This window comes from Saimiri boliviensis, chromosome 11 (assembly GCF_048565385.1).
Source record: "Saimiri boliviensis isolate mSaiBol1 chromosome 11, mSaiBol1.pri, whole genome shotgun sequence".
NCBI lineage: Eukaryota > Metazoa > Chordata > Mammalia > Primates > Cebidae > Saimiri > Saimiri boliviensis.
Genome location: NC_133459.1, coordinates 107,133,283 through 107,139,282, shown reverse-complemented (window position 1 = coordinate 107,139,282; position 6,000 = coordinate 107,133,283). Strand labels below are relative to the sequence as shown.

Sequence of the window (6,000 nt, the reverse complement as noted above, 5' to 3'; positions counted from 1 at the left end):
CTGTTGGCAAAAGTGTCACAGACAGACTTGCTTACTATAGAACTGTCACAAGCCTTTAATTTGTAAGAAAATGCAGTATCTGTGCAGCACATCTCTGTATGGGTTTATTGAAACAAAGCATGTGATGTATTCCTCTTGAATTTTATAATCTCTATATTTTACCTTAAAATGGGTGCTATATAACAGCCTAATAGACTAATTTTTCAGTATTATTTATCTGCCATGACTATAAAAAAAGCTAGTCTCTAGCTAATATTTGGAATAGATATATAACTAGCTTTATAAGCCTTTTTTCCTGAAATGTATTAAATACAATAAACTCTGTATTTCACATTTCTTAAATTTCTGCATTTATTTAAATAAAAATATTACCTAGCCAAGTAAAACACCAGTTTGGTAAAGCTGATTTCCAGCAAAACATGAACCAGTTCCACACATACAAATGAAAGGGGTCTGGTAGATTCTAAGTTTTATTTTTCTCTTTACTTAGCTACTAATTAGGAGCAGTGTTTGTAAAACAAAACCTAAACTATGTGATAGAAAAACTGAAGATTTCAACTCTACTCTTCTAGGAATAAATATGCTCAAAATACCTTATTCCATTCTTAACAAGTATGAAGAATCTGGTCTCCAGATTGGCCTACTTCACAAATTTATTTGCAAATATGATATTCCTCTGGCTCTCTTTATGTACCATGCTAAATACAAAATAAGGTTTAATTTCTCTTTTTAGAGTATAATCTACTTGAAGGCAAAGTCCTCTTAAATTTCCTGGGACCCACAATCTGCACTTTTGTAACAATTGGAAACCACAACAAAAATCCCTTCCTGATGGCTGTAGTCATTTTCCAAATGGCCCCAACTGTACCCAAGACAACCTAATCAGATAGCTGGTGACCAATTATTTTCTACCTTCTTCCAAAAAAACAATTTGGCTCAAGGCTCTTCAATATAGTCTTTACCTGGGAGAAGTCACACCACCAAATTCTTATGCTGTCACCCACAGAGAGGCGGAGGTTTGTTCTCTTCTGGTTATTGATAGTTCCAATCACCCAATATTTCCCTAGACTAATTGAAATGTCCCAAAAGAATTAAAAATATACATCTATAAATTAAATCTTCAAAAATATTTTACAAGTATTCATTATCAAAACCAACAAGAGGGCAGGAAGGAGTCAGTAAAAATAACAGCACCGATAGTTCCTTTGAGTCTAGGCCTTTGTAAGGTAGAAAACACTAAAAATTCCAGTGTATATTTTGCCTAGCTGTTCCTTCTAAATATTTTTAACAAGAACTTAACCCACAGGGAAAATGTGGCACATATACACCATGGAATACTATGCAGTCATAAACAACAATGAGTTCGTGTGCTTTGTAGGAACATGGATGAACCTGGAAACCATCATTCTCAGCAAACTGACACAACAACAGAAAATCAAACACCGCATGTTCTCACTCATAGGAGGGTGTTGAATGTTGAACAATGAGAACACATGGACACAGGGAGGGGAGCATCACACCCTGAGCTCTGTCGTGGGGGACTAGGGGAGGGACAGCAGGGAGTGGGCAGTTGAACAGGGATAACATGGGGAGAAATGTCCAATATAGGTGATGGGGAGGAAGGCAGCCAACCACATTGCCATGTATGTACCTATGTGACAATCCTGCATGTTCTTCACATGTACCCCAGAACCTAAAACACAATAAAATATATATTTAAAAAGAATTAAAAAAGAACCCACTTTTAGTGCCTCTGTTAGTTGTGAATAAATTATTAAAGGATATATTTGTAATCATTTATGAAATAAAGGCATTGAAACAATGTAAATCCATCTTATCTTTGTGTTGATGATTACCTAGAACTACATCCTTCTTCTTTCCCCCAAAATGAATTTGTCATGTGTGCAGGGAAGCAATATGATATTGCATGAAAAGCAGTGGTCTGGGTAATAAGAGATGTTGACTCTTGCCATTGCTTTTTTACTGGCATTCTTGAGTCACTTAACCTTTAGGCTCCTCAATTTATCTATATTTAAAACAAAAGTGCTGTGAAAAATGACTTCTAAGATGTGTATCAGTTCTGAAGTTCTGGATAACTACAGGGAAAGATCATAGCAAACACATTTTCTAATTAAGATAAAATAATTCCTAAAGAAAATGTCACCAGAAACAAAATTTAAGATTACTGCATTTTTCCAGTTAAACAGTATTATAAGAAAAAAATCAGTAAATAGAAGAGGATCAACAAGCATCTATTTTTGTTTTCATCATAAGATAAATATTAAGAAAATGGAATTTACTGAACTAAAAAAAAAGCCTGCAACTCTTATTTTATTTGAAATTTTTATTATTAAAGCTGTATTTTTTCTAGGATAGTGTATTATATACAGTTAAGAAGATTCTAGTTTCCCTAGCCAGAACTACAAGATCTTGGAGGGCAGGTTCATATTTTCTTTTTTCTCTTTTATTATTTGAGTCACTGTAAGTCCTCTGTCAGTCTGTTTCTTTCCATTCACTCTGACACAAGGATGAAGCTTCTCTGTAATTCCCTCTAAACTTTAAACTGGTATGACAAACTCCCTGCACAAAAGCATCTGATGTAAACAATGTAAATACTTGGGGGGCAGATTGGAGATTTTCTGGGACCTCCCCCCTTTATCTGCCTCCTGCTTCTATCACTTGTTTCCTGGGTTTTTTGGAAATCTACAATCACTGAGGTCTTGTACCAACAGCTCCTTTGATGAGTGCAAAAACATATCTACTGGATAGTTTCTTATGATACATATCCTCATTATCCATCTTTCTGTTGTGGTCTCTCCTCTTCCTTTCAGACAAGAAGAGTCTGATAATGGCTCTAAGACAACCCCTGCAGACTCTTTATCATAAGAACCCACATCTAGAGCAGAGGAAACATTCTACTTTAGTTTAATCTCAGTGAGAGTGTAGTTACTTTCTACCTGCATCCTCTGCTATGCTGCCACAAGCTGCTTCAGTCAAACTTTGCTGTTTTGATTTGTTAGATGTAAATCAGACACTGGTGAGTCTCTATGTCCACTAAGCTATAAGGGGCACTTACAAGGTTGTACTTGTATATGTCTTTCTCATTTGACTTGTAAATGGAAAGAAATCCATTTCTGTTCATGGGGACCCGTATCTTTGCAGGTCTTTTCAACTCCCTGCTTTCTAACTGAATTATTAACATTCATTTATGTAAACACTGACCTCTTTTCCAAAGCTGGTTTTTAGTCACTTCCTTTGCAATTAGTACTGAATTGTATTGTAGCTCTCTCTCAGTGAAAGGAATAGAGTGTACAGCCATCCCTTGGTAACAGCAGGAGCGTTCGTTCCAGGAACTTTCCCCCACCACAGATATCAAAATCCCTAGACACTCAAGTCCATGATATAAAATGCCATTGTATCTGCATGTAACCCACACACAACCTCCCAAACACTTAAATAATCTCTTGATTACTTATAATACCTACTGCAAAGTAAATCCTATGTAAACAGTTACACTATATTTTTATTTGTATTTTTTATTGTAGTTATTTTTTAGTTATTTGTTTTTTGGATATTTTTGATCAATGGTTATTTGAATCTGTGAAATGTGGAACCCACAGATATGGAGGGCTAACTGAGTACAGAGTATAAATAAATATAAGAGGACAAATTTGTGCTGTTTTGTTGGGGCCCTACTGTTCACCAGCACTGTGACCATGGCCAGCACTGTGACCATGGCCATTTCAACTTTCTGCATCTCCATTTCTTCATCTGTAAAATATAGTAAATAATAGCATAAATTTCATGGAGTTATGAGAATTAAATTAACTCTATATACATTCTTATGCACAACCCTATACACACAAATATATATGCCTGCCCAGTTGTACACACGCATACAGACACAGACATAGACACACAGAGTTTGGTGTACATACACACTTACATATATTCTGTCCTGTGCTTACGTGTGAATGCACATAGGTATTCATGTTTAATAACATACTCTGTGTATGTGCAGACTTGCCATTTATTTTATTCTCAGTCTATGTGTATCTTAAAATTGAGACAAAATTCCCATTTTAAGGTGCAAAAACATATAAATAACAAAGTAAGAGATAATAAAGATATTTATATATAAAATATAACAAGAAAAATTATTTAAAAACTGTATGTATGTTTTGTGTATGTATATTTCCCAAAAATGTCTGAAGTGCATATGAACACAATCTTTCAGGCTAAAAAATATTATCTTTTGTCTAACAAAACACAGTTCGTAAGTTCCACTCAAAAAGTGCTTGTCATTATTTTAATAATATTAATACTACACGTGTATTACACTTATTTCTCAAAATGTGTTCATTACATTACTGGATTTGATTTGTATCATCTCATTTGAAGGAAAAAGTATTTCACACTGCATTATTACACTTCTATTCATTTTTACACGTAAAGAAGCTGAAATTAAGAAACATTGTGAAACTTAGATAAGGTGACCAGAAAAAAGATGAGGGAGCTAAAAATAAAACAATGCTCCAGCAAGTCGTTATTGAGTGATCTTTATATTACTCGACATTGCTTTTTAATTCAGGTTCAAGAGCCTGTCAGTCTGTCCATTAGCTGTGATTGCACAGCATTTCGTGAAATCTTTATAAAGCTATATAATTAGTATTCTGAACAAGAAACTTTTAAGATAAGGTCAAATCGCAATTCTGTTTTATCTCCAATACCCATTTAAAATTCACTCAGTGTGGCTAATCTTTCCTGCCTCTGGATGAAAAATTGTTTAGATTTTATTACTTTCCAGCTTACCCTTAGGTCGTAAGTAGTTTATGACTCCTTAAGTCACAAAACACTATCTCAATTCAATAATTATAACATATATACAATCAAAATTATTAATCTATGTTTCAATAACCATTCAAATTATGACTTCTTCCCAAAGCCAAGGCCTTCCTCAGCATAATGTGAATGGTTGGGGGTCACCTACCCTTTTCCTTCCCATGTCTACCTCCTCCTTTACTGAGTAGCTCTTTTCTCAGAACTTCCCAGTGTCAAAGTAAGCAGGAGAAGAAAATGAATGTTTTCCTTGCTGATCGTGCCATATTCTCTGTGCCTGACATGAGGGTCAAAGCTTATTCTCTTATGAGATGCTTTTGTGGATTGGCTTTGGAAGTCTTCATAGCTGCAGCATTTCAATCTCTTGGCTGGATGCTTCCGATTCAGCCCCGAATTTCCCTGGGGATCTCATTCACACAATCTCTCACTATAGGAGTCCTTCAGCAATCCCTACTGATCTCTTGATGAGTCATGAAAATGTCTTCTGCTCACTTGTCTTCCCTGCAGGGTCCTGTATTTATCCCACTGACACATCCTTTATGGCAACAAGCTCTGGGAGACCAGATCAGTCTGAAAGCAGCAGCAACACTCTTCTGGCTCTACACCAAGCAGATAGCCCTTTTCTCTTCTTCTCACCCTTTAAATAGACTTAGGTAAGTGTCTGACTCCAAGTTGCAAGACCCTCCAATATCAGGAAACATATAGAAAGCTCCCTAGGTGGTCTTGTTGAGACCTCCTTTTTCCAAGTCCATATTATTTGTCTGAAAAAAGAAGAAAACGAATTTTATAGCACTATTGTTTTCAGAGAAGTTCTCCAAGCATTTACTCTTCTACATACTCTGACAGTTGTTTAAATGATCTTGAATTTTCTGAGGGTTCCGAAAATCAGAAAACAGGATTTCTGAATTTCCTTTGTATACTCAACAAAGGAGCAAAGGATGGGATCCGTTCCATGTTCATTTCAAAGCTATTGTATTATCACTGTAGTGAAAATTTAGAAGTCTTATCTCAACACTCTGATCTGATTGAACAATCTGTTCAATCTGTCTTATCTCAACAATCTGTAAACAACAATATATTACTTCTTACTTTGTCTTTTATGTGTGTGTGTGTGAGTGTGTGTGTGTGTGTATGCTACACGTGTCTTATGCTCCCTATCAA

At 35.5% G+C, this 6,000-nt stretch overlaps 1 long non-coding RNA gene across 2 annotated transcripts in view; it reads right to left on the bottom strand.

Annotated features, from left to right (window-relative positions):
- Window positions 1–2,323: 2,323 nt before the first annotated feature.
- Window positions 2,324–6,000, bottom strand: part of LOC141580331 (uncharacterized) — a 58,819-nt gene continuing 55,142 nt past the window's right edge. For both annotated transcript variants that reach the window (XR_012512557.1, XR_012512559.1), the window contains one exon: window positions 2,324–5,600. This is a non-coding gene — a long non-coding RNA (uncharacterized LOC141580331). The remainder of the gene's footprint in view (window positions 5,601–6,000) is intronic.